Source organism: Pelodiscus sinensis, chromosome 20 (genome assembly GCF_049634645.1).
Source record: "Pelodiscus sinensis isolate JC-2024 chromosome 20, ASM4963464v1, whole genome shotgun sequence".
Classification (NCBI taxonomy): Eukaryota; Metazoa; Chordata; order Testudines; family Trionychidae; genus Pelodiscus; species Pelodiscus sinensis.
In genome coordinates, this window is record NC_134730.1 from 14414095 (window position 1) to 14438503 (window position 24409).

General features: G+C 51.7%; 1 protein-coding gene and 1 long non-coding RNA gene across 7 annotated transcripts in view; both read left to right on the forward strand.

The window, feature by feature from the left end:
* The window catches only part of CACNA1G (calcium voltage-gated channel subunit alpha1 G), a 332806-nt gene that overhangs the window by 76569 nt on the left and 231828 nt on the right, over nucleotides 1-24409 (forward strand). The gene's annotated exons all lie outside the window — the stretch shown is intronic.
* Nucleotides 275-9381, forward strand: LOC142819119 (uncharacterized). The gene is made up of 3 exons (XR_012896866.1): nucleotides 275-542; nucleotides 3530-3690; nucleotides 8838-9381. It is a non-coding gene; the product is annotated as an uncharacterized LOC142819119 (long non-coding RNA).

Genomic DNA, 24409 nt, shown 5'->3' on the forward strand with positions numbered 1-24409 from the left:
CCGTGAGAGCCGTGTGCCCTCTCTGCATCTAATCAAAGCCTGGCCCCGGGTCAACCTGCAAATCCTAGCCAGCGCAGTGAAAAGCTCCCCATTTCTAGGAGACCATCTTGTTCACGGCAATCTTGTGGGCCCCCTGAGATGAAGGAGGGCCGCTCAAGTGGCCCACTTCCTAGCCTAGGTTGCCCATTGCTGCTCTGGAACATGGGGACAAGGATGCTGAGCCAAACCCAGCCCTGGATGTAGGCTTGTGATGGGGCGAACAAGCCCCACACTAAAGGGCTGATAGTAGTCCAGGCCCAGCTGGCTGAAAGGGCCCTGCCCTTACAGCCCTGCTGGGCATGCTCCCAGCTGGGCCAGTATATAAAGCAGGCAGTGGCCCAGCATAGGAGAGAGCAGCTAGAGGTTAGGAGGAGCCAGGCTGCAAATCCAGTGTTCCTGCGGCATCTTGGACCCAACTGAAGGCTAGCGTGGGACCCCGGGAGTGAAGCTGACCCCAACTCCGTGGAGTAACGGGCACACCTACCTTGCCAACTCCAGCCCTGGTAAGGACCGCCGCCCAGACGGACAGGCTAGGAGAGGGGGGTGTCAGGGTGGTAGGAAGCGGCCCAGGGCAGAGGTTTCCTAATCCAGCTTGGTGCGTAGTGGCTGGATTCCCCACCAAGCCGGCAGGACCCAGAGTCCCTGCCCACAGGGCCTTGGGCCGGGACCCGGTGGAGAGGGAGGGCCTGGGTCCCCCTACTACTCCTTGCCGCACCTGGGGAGTCACTTGGGCCAGGAGAGGCTTTTTACCCAGAACTAGGCCTGGGTACCGTATATGCCCTGAGAGCGGGGCCGAGACTTTTGGGATTTTGGGTACCGTATATGCCCTGAGAGAAGGGCCTGGACCAAGACACGGGCCTGTAGAAGGGGGCCGCAACCCCCCGTCAGGGGCATCCCCCCTGGCAAGGCTGCCTTGAGAAAATCATTTCTAGCAGGAACCAGTGATGGTTTGTCCTGTTATGTATGTGGGCTTGAGGCTACTATGGTCAGAGCGATCGACTGGGACTCAGACACTTTCATGGGCTAACGCTGGCTGGGATGTGGATCACTTATGAGTCTTGGAGAAACTCCCCAGCCTCAGCCCACCCACTGTTCCTGTCCATGCAATGGTGGGAACAGTGCCCTGGTTCGCGGGATGGGGAGAATGACATGAAGTAATTCAGCAAAGTGCTTTGGGTGAGCACAATTACCCAGGTGGTCTTTGCAAAGCACATAACACTGCCTACCGTGACCAGCTGTCAACAGGGACATAGGGATGCCTGCCTGTGATCTCCGCTGGCCCAGGAGACCTTTTTGGAAAGACAAAGTGAAAGATGGAAAATGACAGGGAGATAACTGGAGCGGTAGCTCCTGTCAGCAGTGGCTGGTGTGTGCAGAGGGTTATGAGAATCCCTTTAACCTCTGGCAGGCAAACAAACAGCAGTGGGCTGCAAGATTGCCATAACTAAGATGGTTTCCAGGAATAGGGTAGGACGGCACTTGCATAACTAGAATTTTCACGATGTGTCAGGGCTTTGATTGGATGCAGAGGGGGTGCCCGGCTCTCACGGTCAGTGTTGTGTGCAACCAGCACACCCCTCACTTCAGGTACCCTGGCTTTATGTGCATGGCACTTTAGCAATATCAGTTGGAAAAAAACCCGACGCAGACGAAGAGCAGCAGAATCTGGTATCCCTATGAGCAACAGTAACCAAAATGTCTCGTGGGCCACACGTAAATCCCCAGTGCGTTGCATGTGGCCATTGGGCCGCATGATGCCCACTGCTGCTAGATGGTGAGGTTGGGATGCACACATATGGTCTCTCTGGCACTGACTGGGCTTTCCTGAGCCGCATCCCCAGCCACCATCGTTCCTCCAGTCGCTCTGTCTACAGGATTAACTGACCCAACTCATCATTATTCTGATTCCTGGAATCATCGAAATCAAATGCTTCCTTGGTTTCTGATTCCCATCGGGGGCCTTGTGCAGCTCCTGCAGGAATCTTCCACACGCTTTGCTGCTTCCCCCCGTTTCTCACATGGCCACTGAGCAGCATGAATAATTCATTGTGAATGGTTTATCTTGCTAATTTATTAACCTGACAAATGTTGCCTCCTTCTCTCCAAAACCTGCCCACAAGCCAATGATTACCTCTTTAAAGCTCCAGGAATTTAGTTGCCAGATCCTGATCATGAGCAAATAGTGCATTACAAGTGTTAGTGTGATCATTCTAAACCAGAGGTGGGCAACCTGCCACAAATTGGGATTCTATATGTGGCCCGTGCAGGAGCGGCCTGAGGCCGGCTGTGGCAGCTGGCACCCCAGGCGGGCTGCGCGATTCGCGCCCCCGCATGCATGGCCATCAATGGCCGTGACATCCTCATCGGGCGCCCAGGCCAGCGGTGCTCTAGGCAACTGCCTAGTTCGCCTAGGCTCACGGGCCGCCCCTGATATTTTGGTGACACAGGGTTGCTAGAATCTGCTGGTTTCTATCCACTCAGGGTTTTTTCCCCCCTACCTGTATTACTAAAGTGACACACATATAAAGCAAGGGCACATGAAATCAACTGTGTGTTGGTTGCACACATCATTGATTCTGAGATCCGGGTGCTCCCTCTGCATCCAATCAAAGCGCTGCTGTGGGTCAGTTGGCACAACCCCGCAAATTCTAGGTAAGCAAGCAGAGTTAGCAAAACTACCCTATCCTGAGAGACCATCTTGGTTACAACAATTGTGTGGCCCACTGAAATGAAGGAGGGTCATTCATGCAGCCACTAGCCTAGGTTCTCAACAGCCTGCCGTGGATTGAATGCATAGGTCTGACAGTGGGTTTCTGACCCCTGACTGGGTGACCCATAACTCTTAGAATCTGGTTTCTGCTGTGAGCACTTGCAGTGAGTCATACTTAGCTTTCTGGGATCATTCCCTTTCCACAGCTATGCTGGCAAGAGCAATCCCTTGGTAGAATACACAGGGGCTACATCTAGACTGGCCCCTATTACGAAATAGCCATGCTAATTTCCAACTTTGGAATAGGGAAATCCGCGGGGGATTTAAATATCCCCGCGGGATTTAAATAAACATGGCCGCCGCTTTTTTTCCGGCTTGGGGAAAAGCCGGAAAAAAGCGTCTAGACTGGCACGATCCTCCGGAATAAAGCCCTTTTCCGGAGGATCTCTTAGTCCTACTTTCAGGTAGGAATAAGAGATCCTCCGGAAAAGGGCTTTATTCCGGAGGATCGCGCCAGTCTAGACGCTTTTTCCCGGCTTTTCCCCAAGCCGGAAAAAAAGCGGCGGCCATGTTTATTTAAATCCCGCGGGGGATATTTAAATCCCCTGCGGATTTCCCTATTCCCAAGTTCAAAATTAGCATGCCCCTTCCGAAGAAGGGGCCAGTGTAGATGTAGCCAGGGAGAACAAGTGGAGAAGGGGGAGGAGAGCAAACAGTGCTGCAGTGAATTTGAATTTGCTTAAAAAGTGAAACAAATCTTATGAAGTCTCTCCTTGTTAGCCTTCATCCCACTCAGCCAGGGTCCGGGAGAAAAGGGACCCACCAAACGACTTCTCTCAAGGGACGGAGAAGCCAGCCATGTGGTTCTAACTCTCCACGAGGAGAGGAAACAGTGCAAGGGAGGCTGAAGCATTCAAGCCATCTCACGATATGGGTTGAAGGTGAGCAGTCGGGGTTGAACTAGTGAGGACACTTGAAATCCATATCCCTTAGGCTCCTCTGAACATCCCGGCTGGTGGCTGGTTCTTATGCTGTGCCCTGGGCGTACACAAACTCCTGCAGAGTGTGGACAGCAGCACAATAGAGCAGTTCTCTTGTGGACCAACTCCCACATGCTTTAACGCCACCTAACCCCGACCACATCTTGCCTCAAAGCATCCCTGCCAACTGCCAACACAGAAAATATCCTTAGGGAAGGGCGTAATAATTACGTATGGGCATTGGTCTTTTAGCACAGTTTGGTAGCTGGAAACTGAAGAGAATCAACCAACTACATGGTCCTGATTGGTTATTGTCCCCATGCCTTGCATCAGTGCAACGTGGGTATGAAACACGTCCAGGCTGGTTTGGTGACACTCAGTGCCAGCTTTGTACTGCTATACATAACCACGAAAGGTGCAAGGCTATAAAGACTCTGAACTTCTGATTGCAGCCAAGTCTCCATGGACCTGCTAGGAGAAGAGCGCTCTAGAAGGAGTGTAACTGGGCCCTTCATCCATCATGTCCAGAATCCAATTCAGCTCTGAGCTGTTCCTACTTCTTGTGGGGAAGGGAGGTTTCTTCCCTGGGATTTTGTTTTGCTCCAGTCTCTTCATTGCCTGGATACTTTTTATTACATGAGTCTAGAAGAGCAGATCAGGTTTATCTTAAAGCTCCAGCCCAATAGCTCCTGGTGGCCGTGTGCAGCAGTAACAGGTAACTGCCACACCTCTGCGCGTGTGCGCTGCACACTGCTGGCTCTGCATCGTGCCGGTAGGAAACTCTTGTGCTTCTTCAGAACGGGGAGTGGAAGATGCGGAAAGAGGAAACCCAATTTCCCCAGGCTCTGTTATACGGAATGAAAAAGACAACTCTGTCAGGCAAACTTGAGGATCGACGTGAGCCATGAACTGATGAGAATCCAACAGAAAGCGAGAGAAGTAAAAATCAAAGGGGACATGGAGTTCCAGGTGTCGGGCTATGGTTTGCGCATAAAAAATTCAGCACTGAATATGCAGCTTTTCCTGCTGGGAGTTGGCCCCTAGGAACCTCTTCCTGGAGATCTGTCTCTCTGGATCCAGGGGGCTGAGACCTGTGTTCAATGGCATAGTGCCATTTTTAAAAGTGGGGGTGCTTAGCCCCTTTACCCCGTCTACACCCACCTCCAGCTGAGGCTGGGAGCAAAGCCCTGCAGGGCCAGCAGCTGGGACTTCAGAGGACCCTTCAGGGGCTCACACTGGGACCCCAGCACATAGGACTGGCAGCGGAGCCCCTGGCATGCAGGGCAGCAGCAAAGCCCCCAATGCACGGACATGGCAGCTGGGACCGCAGGTGCTGGGCCAGGAGTCAGGGGTGATGAAGTCCTCCCTTCCCCCCGCACGCCTAGTTTCCATGGCTACCCCTGTGTTACTTTTCCCAGCACAGAAGATCCTTGTCCCTTCCTTCTGCCCCACCCTCCCAGGTAGGACATGCAGAGAAGAGCTCCTCTCCTGCAGGGGATATTGTCCCCTATGGGGGGTAATGAGGCTGTGGGCTGAGGGGTTTTCAGGTGAGGAAAATGAGGCTTCCCCCTGCAGAAGGGAGTAAAATGGGAAGAGGGTTACAGCCCTCAGCCTTCCCTTTGGAGGTGGGGTAGTGCCATGGAAGAAAGCGGGTGGTTTCCCCTGTTCAGAGCAGGCTGGCTCATTTGGCTGGGGATTGGGGGCCAGATTCTTCCTGAGTCCCTGATTCCCCAGCCTGTCCCACTAATCCCATCCCCCTCTGTGCTCTGCCTTAGCAGGTGACTGGCAGCTGCTGTAATTGTGTCTGAATTCCAATTTGCCACAAGTGAAACGTACAGAAATTTGGGAGGTAAACAACCCGGGGCAGAAATTTCCCTCCCTTTGGGGGTCCCTGCGCTAGGAAAAGTTTCCAAGTGGCAAAAGGAAAGTGCTTTGTCTCTTGTTTTCCCCTCGGGGTGCCCTGCAAGGAGAATGGCTGGAGCCTCGGGTACCAACGCAGGAGGCGGCGAAGCCCTTTGCAATGTCACTGCCAGGCTGCTGCACAGGGACGCTTGTTATATGCCCAGCCCAGTTCAGCAAGATTCATGAGAAAACCCTGCTGTCAGATTCCGCTCTGCGCTGGGATGTAGGAGAGCAGCCAGATGGCTCAAAGCAGGATTTTGCTTACAGGGTGCATGGACTTAAAGTGCCTCAGATGAAAGGCCATGCTGGGGCCAGTGTTCCCTTGATTTTTTTTCCCCACCCATGTGCAGAATAATTTTGTGCACCGATGCATGTGCAGATGTGCACCACCAGTAGAAATACGTGCTACCGGCTGTGGGGGCTCTTCTAATCAGATGTGCAGCAATTGACAGTCTCCTGGGTAGATGCCTAAGTGCTCAACTTACAGGGAACGCTGGCTGGGGCTTCCAGTGCTCTACAAAGCATACCAGGCAGGGAAGAGGTATCCCAGATGGGAAAAGATTGCACATTCCGGTTAAGTGACCTTTCCCAGACTGCATGTCAAGTGAGTTGCAGAGTGTGACCAGCACTGAGACCCTGGTCTCACCAGCTCATCACTCTTTCCTGTGGGGCCACACTCCTTCTGGCTTGAAGACCCGCAGTAACTGCTGGCTGCTCTCAGGCGAGCGCTTGTCCCATGCCCTCACTCTGAGCCTCATTCGACACTCTTTTAGGGCATTGGCATTTCTCCTCATAATAATAACCCAGAGGGGGTTGCCAAAAGGGCAGGGGAGAGACTCAAGCTCTTGAAATGATCTGTCTCTGGCAACTGTCTCGCCCTAGTGCCGGTCAATGCTGATCTGCCTGAAGTGAGGGTACTAACCTGCTACCGATTCATGGCACAGATGAGTGAGAATATAAGGCACCAAATCTAATCTCCCCATCAGCATGGTCCATGCTTGCCCGCCTGATGTTAGTACCTTAGGGTACATCTGCAGAACGGGATACAGTTGAATTAAGCTATACAACTTCAGCTACGTTAATTGTGTAGCTGAAATCGAAGTACCTTCACTCGACATTTGGGGCGGTCCACACTGCAGGAAGTCAAAGGGAGAGCACTCTGCCTTCAACTTTCCTTACTCCTCATGGAAGCAGGATGATCAGCATCGACTGGAGCGCCCCTCTCAGTTCGAATTAGCTGTCTTCACTAGACCGGCTAGTTCAAACCCTGGAAGATCGACAGTGGCAGCTTCGATCTTCTCTGTGGTGTGTACACACCCTTAGTGCCCTCATAGAATGGCTTCGCTGTTGTCTCTACCGGTCCTCCTTTTCTCTCCTCTCTGCCCTTTTCTCCCCCTCTTATTTCTGCTTCCTTTGTTCCCCCCAACAACCCACTTCCTCTCTTCCACTCGCCATGTGTCGCAGCACAACCTAAACCAGGCATTTGTAAACTACAAACAGCTGGGCCATAGTCAAATCTGCACCATCTGCCCACAAATATGAAGCAGAGGGGTTTGGCCATAACTGACTGCTTCCTGCCTGGGATAGGAGGGCAGGAGCATTCGCCCTGGCTATCCCCTCCCCCTGGGCTCAGGCCCTCTCAAAAGGTGTTGCGGACGCTCTCCTGCTGCCTGACTCTGGTTCTCAGCTGGCTGGCTGGGGGAGGGGCTGCCCTGAGGGGAGAGTGCTGGGAGCTACAGGCACTCTCACCGTCGCCCCGCCTGTCTCCTGGTGGTAAAATATCCTTGTATGCCTGTGATCGCCTGTCCTGAGATACCGTCTGCTCTCCCCTGCTGTGGTCTGTCCCCCCTCCCTGTACCGTCAGGCTGTCCAGCGGCACAGCTCTCCTCCTGTCCCTCCCTCCTTCTGAGGCTCTTCCCAGCTGTGGCTTCCCACCACCCTGTGCTCCTGCACAACTTAAGGGCAGAAACCTAAGGCAACTAAGAGTGACACTGACCACTCCCCCCCCACATACTCTCCAATCACTTCAGTCGCTTCCCCCCATCCGTCTAGCATCACTGGTCCCCCATGTAGGTGTCTGCAGGAGCAGCCCCCTGCCTGACACTTGAATTACAGACGCCCTGCCTGATGTGGCCTCACTGTCTGACTCGTAAGGCCTGGCATCCAGATTGTGTCCCTTGTAATTAAGATGAAATGAGCGACGTCAAACTGATTCCTGGAGATGCCAAGCCAGGGATGGGCCTGGAGGTTTCAGCTGTCAGAACCCCTCCCCTAACCAGAAGTCGGCACAGGCCAAGAGTTGGGCGCTCCCTTATTACCACCGCCCCCTACTGGCGGTGTGGTGCAAACCCAGGGTCCTGAGCACCCCACAATGGGGTCCGCCAAGTATTCCGAGTGCCCATAACTGCACGCTCTCCATCGCCACCTGCTGGCCAAACACAAACTCCTGTCAACCTGTGCCAGACAGAGCCTGGTCTGGGGAGATGGGCAGCTTAACTCAAGGGGCTGGGATGCTGGTTAGGTGAGCATCCAAATTTGGCAGCTTTCTCTAGACTCTGACCCTGTGGCGGTTCTCCCCTGGCTGATGTTCATGAGGCTCTGGTTGGTCTGTTCCTCTAATGCTGGCTGTCATGTCCGGCATCCCCCCGGAAATCTCTTACTAGCCTTAGAGTTATGGACCTTCCAGACTGGCCTGTCAGTTCTGCTGCTCCTGGGGGTGCTGACTGTCTGATACAATATCCCCGCATTGTTGTATGGAGTCACTGATAACAGCTCTGCCGATAGCCTGGTGGGACAGCTGATAATGGCAGTTTGTATGAAACCTGTCTACAGCAAGCTCTTGAATGGGTGTCAGCGAGTGCCTCAGGTTAACCTCTCTGATCCCTAAGGAAAGACTGGGTGCAAGTATGTGGGTCTTAGTGGTGGCTGATCCTCTGCATAGGATTGAATTTCACCTCTGAGTTGAATTTGGTCAGGGAGGGGGTGGGGGAGAACTATTTTGGAGGTCTCTCCAAGCTTTGAGGTGAGTCCCTCCCTAGAATTCAGAGACAAGAGAGACTAGAAGTCTAGAAGACAATCTGACCCAGTGCAGGATTATTGCTTAAGTACAAGGAAGAATCATTTCAGCTGCTCCCCTCAGCTCATTCACATTTGGAGAGAAATCTTCCCTTTTTGGTTACCCTGACACCCGTTATGCCTTTTCCCAGGTCTGTCCAGTCACAGCTGCTGACTTCATTTGGACCCCCCACTCCGCTCTTCCCACAACTAAGTGATTCTTCCTCCTCCGGATGCTGTTTCTAGAAAGTGATCCCATTTCCACAGCCCTGTGAATGATCTGAGCTGTGCACTACGTACTTCATTCTCTTAACCTCTCCGGGAGGGTTAAGCCGTTCTCTGGATCCCCTCCAAAATGTCGTCCCAAAAATGAACCCCCGGATGGACTGAACCCGTAATCCCTGGCTTTGGAAGCCGGTGCCTTATCTGTTTTGTATTTGTAATGTACCAGCAATGTTAAAAATAACAATATTGATGCGCAGGAAGTTACTTCTGAAGTCACTGGGCTAAATATTTCTTTGTAAACCCAGCTGTTGTGGCTAGTGCCTGCCGAGATCTCCCTCCTTCCCCTGCATCTCACCAGGCTCTCCCGAGCCATATTGTCCTTGTATTGAAGGGAACACCTGACAGTTAGTGTGTGTGTGTGTGTGTGTTGTGGTATTATTATTCTTTGCCATCAACCTGAAAGGGAGTCGCCTTCCACCCTCACGGGCTATTCCTATTACTATTTGTATTACAATAGCAAGCAGAAGTCCTGGCTCAGGGCAGAGTCCCATTGTGCTGGGTCTGCAGCAGTGAAAGTAACTACATTTCTTACAGGTACTGTCCTATTGCAACCCAGGTCCCTGCCAGCTCTTTCAATAGCTCCCTGCTGCCTTTTGCCACAGATGAGCCAGCTCTTGCTGGAGCTGTGCACCAGGGTGCACCCGCTTACTTTTACCTCTGGCTGGATGTTCTACAAAAGGATGAGGAATGTGGTTCTTCCCCAAAGGACTTCACGGTCTACCCCGGCAAAGGGTGTATCGTAGGTCGGAGGAGAGGGATTCCATCAGAGATGCATGTACCTCTGCAAAAACTTTTAACTGAATGAAAGGCCAGCTCTTCCTATCTGGGCCTCCGGCCCCATCCTCATACAGGGTTGGGTTTCCTGGAGGCATGGTGTCAGCGGTGGGACTGAAGGGGGGATTCAGTGGGGAGAGGTAGGGGCCCTGCAGCTCCATTGGTGAATGTGGGAGAGGAAGGGAGACTCTGCTGCGGGAGAAGTTGGCAGACAGGTGGGAGAAGCTGACGAGTCTGAGGTGAGGTGAGGCAAGGAAGGGCAAAGTTGTGAAGGGGCCTTGAAAGGGAGGGCGAGAAGCACAAACTTCATGGGGCAACGCAGGGGGAGGAATTCAAAGAAGGACCTGGTGGGGAGCCAGCGTTTAGAGCCATCTCTGAGGTGGGAGGGAAACCCAGCATTCCCGCCCCAGGCTCCGCCCGCCGCAGAGGGGCACTGAAGCCCAGTCTGTAGAAGGGGTCTGCAGCTCTCGCCTTGTCATTAGATCCCTCCCGTGGCGAGAGGCCTCTTCTCCGGCTGGGCTGAATTCCGGCCCGTAGGCTCTGTGTTGGCAGGGGAGCCGGGGAGCCCTCTGTAGTAGCTCCATTCAGTCCCATCCAGCTGTTTTTATTGGTGCTCTTGCCGTTTGTTTTCCTGCCAGAGGTTAGAGGGATTCTCATAACCCTCTGCTCCAGACTGCCGGCCTGGCTACCCCTTCCTCTGCCCCTCCCCGCTCCCCCCATCACGGCAGAGATTCAGCATCTGGAGCTAATTGATTAGCTGCTTCCAGAGTCAAGCCCCTTTCCAAGCATCCCTGCCTCCTGGGGAAGGGGGTGGAAGTGGGAGAGAAAGCTCCCTTGTGGCTGGACAGCCTCCTCGCATCCTGGACTCAGCAGTTGGTAAGAGAAGCAGGTAAATGCAGCTGCCCCCATGCCCACAGCTGGCAAGCAAATGCACCGTCCCTGCTAGGTTTTCCTAATCTTCCTCCTTGAAGGCACAATCGTCTACGGCTCCCTTTCAAACAGGGATGGGCTCATCCCAGAGCTGGGACATGCCTGGGGCCTTGGCGAAGGGTTGGCTGATGAGACCCCAGATCTGGGATGCAGAGGGTAGTAGCGCTGGTGGGCTGAGGGAAAGCAACCGGCACACCCAGAAGCTGTGCCTGCCTCTGGGTACTAAGGTTTGCATGGTGGAGAGAGCGTGAGTGTGTGTATCTGCCTGCCAGCCAGGACTGTGCATGGATAAGCAGGTAGTTGCAGTGGCCAAGGTTGTCTCATTTCGTCACAGGTGAGTGGCCAGAAGGGTGACTCTTCCTTTGTGGGGCCGACCTCAGTAATGAGGTCTCTGCACCTGGGGACCCTTCGATGCCATGATGGTGCAAAAGGCAGCTGCTTGCTTATTAACTGTCATGTCATGCAGCTAAGAGCATGTTATACCAGTGCTCCACAGGGGGTACCGGCTGCCCATCCTGTTTCAGGAGGAGTTTAAGAGCATAAAGGTTCCTAAGAGATCAGTTGGATACAGGCCTACCTAAGAACAGAAGGGCTCAAAAAAGAGCTAGATAGATTCATGGAGATTAGGTCCATCAATGGCTATTAGCCAGGATGGGTAGGAATGGTGTCCCTAGCCTCTGTTTATCTGGAAATGGGTGACAGGAGAGGGATCACGTGAGGATTACCTGTTTTGTTCCCTCCCTCTGGGGCATCTGGCATTGGCCATTGGTGGCAGACAGGATAGTGGGCTAGATGGACCTTTGGTCTGACCCAGTCTGTCCGTTCTGATGTTCTAAGGTAGACCTGTTCCCAGTTGATCTAAACTGGGCCAAAATGAACCATTCTTATATGGAAATGGGCATCTCCACATGGCCTTCTGCAGCACCTGCCTTACTGGACTAGTTTAAGTTCAGACTTTGGACTACACCAGGGGTTCCCAAACTTTTTGACATGGGGCCCAGTAAATCCATTCACGAGCTTTTGGAGGACTGGTAACATTCCTTTGCATATTCAATAAGCAAATGATGAATATTCAAATAAGTTGTTTCTGGTCCTCCCAAAGCCCCTAGTGCCAGCGTTAGCAAAGCGTTTGATACAGTCACCCACAATATTCTTGCCAGCAAGTTAAGGGAATATGGATTGGATAAATGGACTGTAAGACGGATAGAAAGCTGCCTAGATCAGGGTTTCCCAAACTTTTTACTTTAGTTGGAACCCGTTTTTTTTTAGTACTGTCTTTTGCAGCCCAAAAATATGAACGCATATAAAAAAAAGAATGAAAAATTAATACATTTTCAGTGTTTCACCCGGCTGCATCCTCCACCCAGCCTGGGCCAGGGCTTGGGGGACCCAGCGCCACATGAGCACTTCAGGAGGTGGGAGCAGGAGCAGACTGGGGGTAGGGTATCTGGCTGAGGGAGGGTGCAAGGAAGGGTAGTGTTGCCAGGTGTCCGGTTTTGTAATGGACAGTCCGGTATTTGAAGGTTTTGTCTGGGAAAGAAATTGAGAAATTACCAGACATATGAAATGCCTGGTATTTTCTAATTAGGTACGTTTTATTATAATTAGGTGGATTAGTCCTTAGCAGCCTGCCTGGTAGGTGTGCTCACGCTGCCTGAGTGTCTGCGAACTGCCTGGCAGGTAACTACTCCAGGGAGGGTATGTGGGGAGGGGCGGGAAATGGAATCTCCGGCCAGACTCACTCGTCTGCCAGGGTCTGCAGGGTCTGCATGTGGCCAGGTCAGTCCCCCCCCCCTCCCCTTCTCCTCCCGATCTCCCCCATCCAGCCCTGCTGCCCCCATCCAGCCCTGCTTCCAGTGGCCTGTTCCCCCACCACCCACCAATCTCCCCCGGTTAGCCCCACTCCCCCGACGACCCCTCCCCCCCACCAGCCCCGCTGTCCCAACCAGCCCTGCTTCCGGCAGCTGATTCTCCCATCCTCCTCCTCCTGATCTCCCCCGGCCAGCTCCCCCTCCCCCCGTGCAGCCCTGGTTCTGCCGCCTGCCCTCTCTGATCGCCGCCGCCGGACAGCCCCGCTACCCCCAACCCTGCTTCTGCTGCCTGTCCGCCCGCCCGTCCACATGCCCAGATCTTCACGAGGCGTACAGCTAGTTCGGATTAGGAAGCCTAGTCTGAACTAGCTAGTTCGTGCCGCGTGTAACTGCGCGGCATGGAGTCCGGACTAGCCGGCATTTAAAAATGGCGCCGGCCGGGATCATGCAAATGAAGCCCGGGAAATTCAAATCCCGGGCTTCATTTGCAACTCCGTATGACTACATTAACCACCCTAGTGCGAACTAGGGTGGTAGTGTAGACATACCCTCACTGAGGTGGCTTCCAAGTGAGAAGCACAAAGACGCTCCCCACATTCCCCTCGCACCCCAGAGCCTAGTGGGGCCCAGGATAGAAGATTTTGTGTGCTCCAGCCCCATGGCATGCGGGGCAGGGGGGAGAGAGGGAGGGAATGAGAGGGACTGGAGCTCCAACATGGGAGCCTTGTGTGACGTAGTGGGGGTATCTGGCTTGTCCCTACGCTGCTGGCTCGGGGGTAACCCCCACTGGCCGCAGTTGGCACCGCGGCCCAGAAGGACAGGCCATGAGTCATTAAGGTCTCAACCTGTCTGACCAGTCACCCCCCATGGAGAGGAACAAAGGAAGGTGGAATGCTGCCCTGGCTGGGGGCAGGACTGGAAGAGGAGAGTTAGTTGCTGTCTGGGAGCATGGAGGAGACAGCCTAGGGAAAGGGGCTGGAGTTTAGGGGCCCAGTCTCCCCCCATCTCAAGGGGGCCTGAGGCATCCTAGCCCAGCTCTGTGACCAGATTACATCTGTGCTGTGCTGTATCCTGGAGAGGCAATAAACTTCCTCTATTCCACCGGCTGGTGCAGTCTGTTTGTGCCATTTCGGGGTGCAGGAGACGGGGGACCCCCAACGTGCCGTCACACCTTGTGAGCCAGATCCAGGCAAACCAGGGGCCTGGTTCCCCACCTCTGCTTTAGTTTACTAAACTCCTTCCTGCGTAGACCTGGAAAAACTCACTAGGTTTTGTTCAAGGGTTAATCCAGCAGCCAGATGAGTCTGTGGGGAGGGCGAGCGCCACGCAAACCCTGCACAGCCGTATTTTGATTGGCTTCCCTGCCCCCACCCGTGTGACTGGAGTTCTGTATTTCCCAAGCATTTCTGGGTGGAGGGTTATGCGAAAGGGGACTGACCCTGCTTGCCTTTGTGACTGTGCCGTCTGTCATCCAGCAAAGAGAAGGACGTAATGGCTTAGGGAGACACAGAGTAAAGGAATCTGGCTCTGTGATTCCTGATGTATGGACCATTAGCGTTATCAGTGCAATCATCCCTTCTGCCAGAGTATTTCTATCAGCCTTCCAGACAACTTGAATTTTAGCTACTGGACCATGGGTTCAGAGCTGAATTCAGTTCCCTTCAGTGACGCTGAGGAGAAGCTGATGACTGTACAGCTGTTCTTTCAGTTTTGTTAGACAGGGCAAAGTTGGGACGTGTGGTGCTGGAAAATAGAGATGAGACTTGAAGTGACCATCCTATAACTGTTTAGCCCATATCAGGATGTAGGGAGACCTTTATATGGTGACATTAAGCAGCACAGATTGTGTGTCGTCAGTCTGGGCTGGGAGACTAGAAAGAACCCCGGGGGCCTGTCTGTATCCAGGAAGTTCAAATACAGCAAAGATTCAGTTTTTTGGATGCATCATCCAAAATGAAACGAGCGCTCTGATGTTCCCACCTCGCTAATCCTGACTGAAAAGGACTTGAAAGAGAATAGGGTCAGAGGAAGGTTTATTTCAGTAACTTTGTCTTTCAAGGGAAAAAAAACCCCATGATCAGACAAGACGTTTTAAACGTTTTTATAAAAATATCGACATTTGCTGAGTGCAAAACTCCCTGTTTTACTGAATATACGAAATGACTTTATAGGGTGGAGCATTCACGACTGTGGTATGGTGGGGAGGAATAATAAACCCTTTGTACTGACTAGTCTCTGTGATTTGAGGATCTCAAAGCACTTTGTAAGAAATCAGCCTCCTTATTGCGAATTCCAAAAAGAGACACAGAGAGACTAAAGTCATAAATGTTCAAAAGTGAGTGGCTAACGCTAGCCCTTTAAACCCATTTCCAACCCACATAGGCGGACTTATTTTAACAGGTCACTTCCACTCAAGTCTCTGGAGTTACACCTAGTTTGGCTTTCGGAGCTTGCAATGCCAGGCTGGAATACACACGGGAATGAACTTTATAGCACTTGGCACTTCCAGTCGAGTTGGACCTGAGCTCAGAGGCGCCGCAGCATGGAGCGCTAATGAGAAGGAAATTTTCTGAATCCCTTTGAACTTCAAAGGAGGTTTGGTTCAGGCTTAGTCTAGTCTAATCACTGCTCTCCACTGGGGAGCAGAGTCGACTCAATTCTGGAAAGCGAATTGAGGTGTTGAACCAGCATTTACCAAACATTAACGCCTTGCAATGTGGCTTCAGCAAAAAGGACAATATGTTACCCCCCACTTTTGTCTCTTTCTCGTGACAGTCTCAAGGTGTGTACACATCCTCTCAGATATGCCCTGTGGACAACCAGTCACTGAGTGCTTTTCCCTGAACCCCAACCACTCTGCAAACAGTGGGGAGCGCTAAGCTGCTGCTCTTGGCTCCCTATCTGGCCAATTCAGCTTGTGCTGCTGCCTAACTAGAGAGGAAAATCCTTTGAAAGGAAAACACTCTTGCTCAGCCAGCAATGTGGCAGTGTTCCCTGTAAGCTGTGCGCTTGTGCAGCCATTCAGAAAAGATTCAGGTGTCACCTAGCTGATTAGCAGAGCACCCATAGCTAGGTTTTGATTCTACTGGCGGTGCACATTCCCCATGCCTCAGTGCATATAAGAAAATTTATTCTGCATGTGGATGGAAAAAATCCACATATGGCTGGAAAAGACTAGAGGGAACATGGTTTGGAGGGGGGGTTGTCACGCTTGCTAGGAACAAACTGTGAAATGCATTTGAGAGTAAAGCATTGAATGACACAGGTCTTACCTAGCATCCCAAATCTGAACACCTTTAATCTTCCGAGGGAGGTAGGCGGGGTGTCTTATGAACCGGGCCCGGCACTGTGCATCAGGAGACCTAGGTTTTAGTCCCAGTACTTCTGCAACCTTTGGGCAAGTAACTTTATCTCTCTGAGCACCATTTTTTATATTGAGATAGCACCTGGGAGCCCTTGTCAGGGACCGGGACCCCATAGTGCTACATGCTGGACCAACACCAAATAAAATGACAGCCCTTGCCAATGTTCCTCCATGTGCAGATTGTTTCCATTCATGTGAGGAATAATTTTATGTGCAAAAAGGCATGTGTGAATGTGCACCACCAATAGAAAAAAAAAATCTAGCTGTGGGCACTTTGCTACTCAGCTGGGCAGCATTTGGATTTCTCCTGAGCGGTCACACCACTGCACAGCTTATAGGGAACACTTGCCTCAGAAACCTTACTCTAAATACAAGACAGGGGACTCCAGATGGACAGCCAGGGTAGCACAAGAAAATCAGGATGCAAAGGTGTTTCCTCATGCTCTGAGTAGCTTGGCTTAAGTGCTTGGAATTCTACAAGTGACACACTTGTTAATATTCTATTATCTGGATCCAAAACCACACCCTGGAGTTGTGATTTAGAGCCTGTTTCTGGAATAGCAGAAGCTCCAGATCCGAATGCCGCCACATTTTGCCTGGAGCTGAGAGCTGGACTGGAGCATAGATCCAAGGGTTGTGCCTTGGAACCATTTATACCTTTAGTTACTCTCAGCATGTTCTTTCTGGTAGCAGCTGTCATGATAAAAATGTGACTTCTTCATTGCTTCCTGTTAGGGGAGTTCCTTCAGTATAACTGCATAGTGTCCAGCATTAGTGCTGTCGTAACAATCACCTAAAATGCCTTTGATATCAAGCATACATTTTAAACTATTCTTAGTGTTGTATAGAGATGCAAAGTCCATGATCATTGAGGCCCTCCCTCTCTCTGGAGTTGCAATCATTTTTACAGGGAAATTACGAGGGGAGGAAGGACAATCTAATGGCTAGAGGGCTAGCTGGTGTTTGAAGATTCAGAGTCTAGTCTTTGCTTTGCTGATGACTTCCTGAGTGCTGTTGGGAGAGTTACCTCGCCTCTCTGTGCCTTGGTTCTGCACCTGTATAATGGGCATAAACCACACTTCTTCCCTCACCGAGGAAGTGTGAGGATAAATGCACCAAAGGCTGTGGGAGCCAAGACCCTGCTGTCACGAGGACCATATTTCCCCCATCTCGTTCTCAGCAAAATGGTCACCGCCTGCACACAGCTGAGCACTGCCAGTTGTGATTAAAAGCTTTATTTTCAGAGGCGTTTTGTGGCCTGGCAGAAACGTGCTTCTGGCCCTAAGACCGGCTCCCTGGGCTGAGTAAAACAAGCAGAGCTTTCCCGCTTCAGTTGGCAGCGGGACCGGCTAGATAAAGCAGGGATAAGGGCCCCATCCTGTGGGGTGCTGACCGCCTTTGATGTCAGTGGGAGTTAAGGGTGCTCAGCTCTTCCATGAATGTAGAGCTAGTTGAGTGCTTAGAGCCAAGAAAATAAGCTCTGTGCACCACATGCCCGGCTGATACTTAGTCAATATTTGTCCACGGCATGAATGAACGGCTGTGTACACCAGTGTAATTTATCACCAAGGCATCTGGGTTTGCACGCTGTCCTGCTCTCTCTGCTGGTACCTGTCATGCCTGCTGTGGTTCTCCGCTCACCTCCGGACCAGCCTGCTCCCGGCTGCTTCCCCTAGGAACTTTCACAGTGCTGGGAAACAAGAGAGCTGCCAAGAGCAACTTCCAGCTGCGATAAGAAGTAGCCAGGCTGCCTGCTTGGCCGTCCATGGCACTCTAGAGGAAAGAGCTACCCCTCACTCAGAGCCTGACTGCATGGGAGACGTGCCTGGGTTTGCTCATGTGTCACTGGCACTGGCCAGCTCTCCCAGGAGGCTCTGACAATCGGGCCCAAAGCAGACGGCCTGGCGGAAAGGCCCCTCTGCTGCCCAGTGCTGAGGACGCTTCCCTTCCCTTGGCGTCAGCGGGCACTCAGCACCTTGCAGGACCGCCTCAGGAGCCTGGCATCGGAGCTGTTCCTGCTTCCTGCTTGGGGCTAACCACGGCTTTTCCATGCTCTGTCAACTTCTCTATTTATGTGCAGCCACCATGACTGCAATGCGCCTGTGGTTTCGATTTGAACGGAGAGCTCGTGTCGGAGCCCAGCCCCGGCAGCCCTGACACCAACCACACTCCTATGGAAAGGAACGGAAATCCTGCCGATGGGTGCGGTTAGCAGCCGTGTCCTCCCTCTTTCCCCCCACAGTGTGCGCTGAGGGCTTGTCAGGTCCTCTGCCATGGGGCATGTTTGGCATGACCCAGCACTGATGGGATGGGAAAGGCGGGATAAGGGAGAAATCAGTTAGCATGTAGGAAAGTACCCTTGATCCAGACAGTAACTTTTAATCCAGCTCAGGCCACCTAGAATGAAGGCGGAAGGAATGAAGCCTGGGAAACATGTAATGCGGATTGCCTGCCCCTCGGCTGCTATTTGCTCACTAGTGTACTTGCTGGCAGCGCCTCCGGTGCCTAGAGCATGAGCAGTGCCCTTCAGGCAGCTCTTGACAGCCAAAAGCAGGCATGGGACTGGAACATCCCACGGAAGCTTAGGGGAGCATCCCACACTCTAGGCCAATATGAAAGAGCTTGGGGGAGGGAGGTGGGGTGGAGGGGAAAGCTGCCACCATGAAGCCTGCTGCGTAGAGGGTGCTGGATCCAAGATAGGGGAGAGTCAAGGAGAGGAAGGGGCACCTAGTATGGGAGACATTTGGGAGAACAGGTCCTACACGCTCTCTTCCCATTTTTCCCTGCATCTTTGGCTAATGAGGTGGGAAGATGGTCTCCAGAACCCTATCTGCTAATCAGGGGCGGATATAGGGCAGGGCGAACGGGGCAGCCACCCCGGGCCCCGCGCTTAAAAAAGCCCCGCGCATGCGCCGTGGCGCCACCGCACATGCGCATGGCGTCATGGCATATGCGCCGTGGCAAAGGGGGGGCCCCACGGAGTTACGCTGCCCGGGGCCCCGCAAAACAGTCATCTGCCCCTGCTGCTAATTATCTAATCCTCAGTCTCCAGGGACATCCTGGTCCTTATCTCTTCCACCCATTCCTATTTCTGAACTGGCCTATGCAAGAATTCCTGGGCCCTGCGAACCTCTAAGGGTACATCTATCCAGCAGTGTTACAAAATGACATAGTTTGCGTCTGCACAGCAGGCAGTTATATCGACATAATGTCAAAATAATGTCGAGCTGGAGGACTTCTTACTCTGACTCCTGTAGCCCTCATTTCATGAGGAGTAAGGGAAGTCGGAGGAAAAGGGCTCTAATCGGACTTCCTGCTGTGTAGACAGCACCAAAAACTGAATTCAGCTATTTTGACTTAAACTACGCAATTGATGTAGCTCAAGCTGCATAGTGTATTTTGGCTTTAGCCCTGCTGTGTAGACGTGCCCTACGTGTCCTTGGATGCATCTGAACATGGATAGCACTTTTCATATGGTAGCATTAAGGGGGTGTGTGCATGTGCACGCTGGGTGAAATTCACTGTGTTAGCAGGAGCAGTTCCGAGGATTCTGCACCCACATATGCCAGCAGTGACTCCGGATTGTCCAGACCTGCACATCCCCACGGATTTGCAATGGCACTTGAGTTGCCCCATTGGCTAGGATGTGTGACAACTAGAAAGAGAGCTTTGTTGTGTATTAAAATCCTGCATCATGCAGAGCGACCCTCTTCCCGGCTGCCTGTTGTAAAACGGGTTTTAAACTGGATGGCTGTGTCTAGACTACATGGCTCCATCGATGGAGCCATGTAGATTAGACAGATAGGCAAAGGCAAATGAAGCTGCGATTTAAATGATCGCGGCTTCATTTAAATTTACATGGCTGCCGCGCTGAGCCGACAAACAGCTGATCAGCTGTTTGTCCGCTCAGCGCGCTAGTCTGGACGCTCCCCTGCCAACATCAAAGCCCTTTGTCGGCAGCCCCGTTATTCCTTGTGGGATGAGGTTTACCATGGCTGCCGACAAAGGGCTTTGATGTCGGCAGGGGAGTGTCCAGACTAGCGCGCAGCACAGCAGCCATGTAAATTTAAATGAAGCCACGATCATTTAAATCGCGGCTTCATTTGCCTTTGCCAAAAAAACAAATCTGCATGGCTCCGTCGACGGAGCCATGTCGTTTAGACGTACCCGATGGGACCTGATTTCCACCAAAAAAAGGATTGAGTAGCTGTATTTGAAACTCACCCCCCCCCCAAGTGCCAGCATAAGGCCTAGACCTGATTTCAATCCCACTCAACCTTGAGGCTGTGTCTACATTGGCACCCCTTTCCGGAAAAGGGATGCTAACGAGACACTTTGGAATTGCAAATCCGCGGGGGATTTAAATATCCCCTGCGGCATTTGCATTTACATGGCTGTCGCTTTTTTTCGGTTCAGGGTTATGCCGGAGAAAAGTGCCAGTCTAGACACGATTTTCTGGAAAATAAACCCTTTTCTGGAAGATCTCTTATTCCTACTTTCAAGGGAGTGGGCCAAATGGATCACATTGCACAACAGGAAGAAGGACTGTCTGCCAAGCCCTGAGGCAGAAAGGGCAAAGCATTTGATTTGCTTCTGGATGCAATTCAAGGTGTTCATTTTGATCTTAAAGCTCTGTGTGCTTTGGATCCCTCAGATGTGTCTTCTCTCACTTTGCTCTGCTGGGACAGTGGAAAAGAGCACAGCTGCTTTTGCCAACAGTCCTAGCTCTGCTGCAACAGTTACTTCCCCCAAGCCAGCCAGAGTTCAGGTTGTTGACCCTGAGAGGGTGGCGTGAGGTCTTTGTCTTCATGCAGGTGTTTGGCGAGTGACCTTATTGGGGGTAGTCTTATTGCCTGACATCCGTCCATACATTTTGCAAATTTCTTAATTGGGTCCTGCACAGGTGAGGACATTAAAAAAAAAAGCCTTTTATTTTGGAAGAGCACGTCTGCCTTTAAAATGTGATAGCAGAGCAAGAGTGGGAGAGAGGAAAGGCTACACTCCAGGAGCTGTGAGTTGACTGTGCTTGGTTACTTTATTACAGCCTTGGCAGGGAGAATATCCCAAACCCGTCTCATCATTTACCACCCGCTGCCACTGCGATTGATTACGTGAAAACAAACACACACATTTCATTCACCCATCAAAATACCAGTAGGGGAGCCAGTGGCCAGTTGCAATTTCCCAGGCTGTCTTCTGAAATGCTACAGGAGTGTCCCAGACAGGGCCAAGGTTCCTCCTCAGGCCAGAACATTTGGGACCATTACTGTGGAATATTACAGCATATTTTTAATAAGGGTTGATATGGTCACTGCACTTTGTTACAAGTGAAAGTGATGAGAATTTTATGAGGTGTAAATGGATTGCAGGTGCCTTAAAAAGGCAGTCTCTCTCTCTCTCAGTTACAAGTACACTTCCCTTCCTTCTCCCCCCATTTCCCGATTTGGTGGAAATTTTTGGCCGGCTTACAGGCCTGGAGGAAAAGGCAAATATTAGCATTGCTAGATTTTCTAATCCTCGCTCTTGTCGGAGTCCTTATTGCTGTGGTTAAGCGAACTGTCTTCTGGCTGCAGGATTCATTAGGGCCCAGTCTCAGGGGTTGGAAGGGAAATAGGAGCAGCTGCTAATGAGGGAACACTAATATTGAGACCTTGTTTCAAAGCAATAATGGAATTAGGGGGAAGACAAACACAGATCAGTCCTGTGCCTGATGGCTCTATTTTCTGCTTCCTTCTTGCTTTTCACTTTATTAGTTAGACTTAAAACATACATTTTACATTAGAGGGAAGATGATTAGATCACACGGGACTGGAAAGAGTTACCAGCAATGGGTTGAAGATGCGAAGTTTGAGCCTGCTTGGCCATTCGGAAGAGCTCTTACCGCAGACTGCGGAGAAGTGAAAAGTGCACTGGGAGGATGATGAGAAGTCAGGGTCAGGAGACAGAGGGAGATAGGACTGGAAAGGGCAGGAGCAGAGCCTGAAACTCTTTTCAGCTGGGCTGATAATATGATATTAATGGGAAACTAACTACAACTTTTATTTTGTGGATTTTTTTTTTGTTCTGCATTAATTTTTAAAAAGCACTTTACTCCTATTACTGCATCCTGCTGGGGCTTAGGTCCGGAGGCTCCTTATTATAAGTTGACCTTTAAAAGGGTTTTGTGAGGAATTTGGTGTCTGAGTGCAGGAGCCCTGCGAGCACAGGATGGCAGGAAGAAGAGAGAAGATATAGGGTATATTGTGACTCCTTTGTGGGGGAGAGGTACACGTTCCCACATCTCCTTTCATTTTTCCCACACTTAGTAACCTCCAAATGGCACCTCCTTTTGGGTGATCCATTGAGTAGTCTTTAAAAAATGCCATCAAGTTGTGGGATTGGGGTGGGGTGGGCAGGAGAAATAAGGATCAGAGAGCTTGTCTGTACATGGAGTTGTTCTGATTAACTCCATGTGTGGATTCCCTTATTCCAGGACAAGAGCGCCTTGTTCCCATGTAGCACAAAGTGCATTGTTGAACAGGAACAAGGCACTCTTGTTCTGGAATAAGAACGTCCACACATGGAGTTAATCAGGAGCAATGCCATATATAGACCAGTCCAAATTTGACCACAAGTTTGTGTGCAGATGACATTAGAGATGGGCCCAAACCAGACCATGAAGCTGTCTAGCTGTAAATACTGTGTGTGTGTCGGGGGGAGGGAGGGAAGGGAGGGAAATCTGAGATTATAGCCCGATCTTGCAAATTACTCCTATCTCCTTCATGGGCCAAACCAAAACTCTGGATCTGTATAATACACCCTTTTCCCCTGCAAAACTTTAGGAGTGTTCCAAATCCAGGTCTGGATCAGAGTTTTGCAGCTGGAGCCCATCTGGTTCTATAGAATGTCTCATTGACAATGGGGTCAATTCAAATATTTCTTGTGGAGGGTTCCAGTCACTGCTCATCCCTCCCCCCCCCCCCCCCACACTTCTCTCACAGGGACCCCAGTCTCCCTCAGTCCAGGAGCCAGTGCCCTCAGGAGTCACGTTCTCGGTGGACTCCCCTGTGCACCGCCATATAGAACAGACTCCCTGTTCCCACTCCTCCAGCTGGACGGAGGGGCAGCTGGACCACATTTGAGTGGCATTGCAACCCCCTGCATCAGGTCTCAGCACCACTCACTGAAACTTGGCCCTTCCTTCTGGACAGCTTAAATTTTAATGCAGCTAGAACAATGCTCCGGACTGCTCCAGCAGCGGCTGTACTCAGTAAGTGTGGGCCACTGCTGAAGTATGGGTCGTGCCATGTCCCCCACGTTCACCCAATGGGCACCACTGCTCAATGTGTGTTAATAGAACAGGGGCCGGGGGAAGTAAGGAGAGTAGGGGTCTGCGTGCCGTTAGCTGGCTGTGGAAGAGGAAGGTAGGGGCTAAAGTGCATTGACTGGCTGTGAGGGAGGAGGGCAAAGGCTGTTGGGGAGAAGGAGGGCACAGCTTTAGTCCAGGGTGGAAATTTTGGTTTTGAATTGGAGGCTGCTGACCCACAGAAAAATCAGTCAGGGGCCGCACACAAGTGAGAAGCCCCCGACTGAGAAGGAGAAAGACAATCTCCACGTTCCCCTCACACCAGAGCCTTAGGAGGCCCAGGCTAATAGAATTTGTGTGATTCGGCCCCACGGGATGGTGATGCAGAGGTGGGAGCACTAGCATGGGTTCCCCAGTGCTGTGGGGGGGCGAGCCCTGAGCCTCGGGGGCCATATCCAGGCAAGCCGGCGGCTGCATTCAGCCCCCGGGCCTTAGATTCCCCACCCCTGTTTTAATCCCCCTAAGCATCTCCTTTCGAGGTGAGGGGGCGGTGTTGGTTCTGCTGGGTACCCCTCGCTCCATTCCTGGTAGTCATGAGCTGCTGGGAGGTGTAATCTCTATACCAGCAGATACAATCTTTACACTCCGTGCATGAAAAGAATTACAAAGCAAACCCACTCATAGGTTTTCTGTCTCTCCTCGGGCAGGAATAAACCCACTTTTGTACTCTCCATGTGGGAGCTTTATTTCCTTCATTGTTACACTGGGGGAGAGAAATGCCTGGAAGAGACAGCCAAGAGCCCCCTCCTGTTGCTAGGCAGCCCCTGTAGGAGAGTGTGGTGTGTGCAGGAGTGGGGGTAACAGGCCCCCAGGGAGGAGCAGGAGTGATTGTGGATTCCCTGAGGCTACGTCTACACTGGCATGATTTTCCGGAAATGCTTTTAACGGAAAAGTTTTCCGTTAAAAGCATTTTCGGAAAAGAGCATCTAGATTGGCACGGATGCTTTTCCGCAAAAGCACTTTTTGCGGAAAAGCGTCCGTGCCAATCTAGACGCGCTTTTGCACAAAAAAGCCCCGATCACCATTTTAGCCATCGGGGCTTTTTTGCGCAAAACAGTTCTTCCCTGTCTACACTGGCCCTCTTGCACAAATGATTTGCCCAAGAGGGCTTTTGCCCGAACGGGAGCAGCATAGTATTTCCACAAGAACACTGACAATCTTACTTGAGATTGTCAGTGTTCTTGAGGAAATTCAAGCGGCCAGTGTAGACAGCTG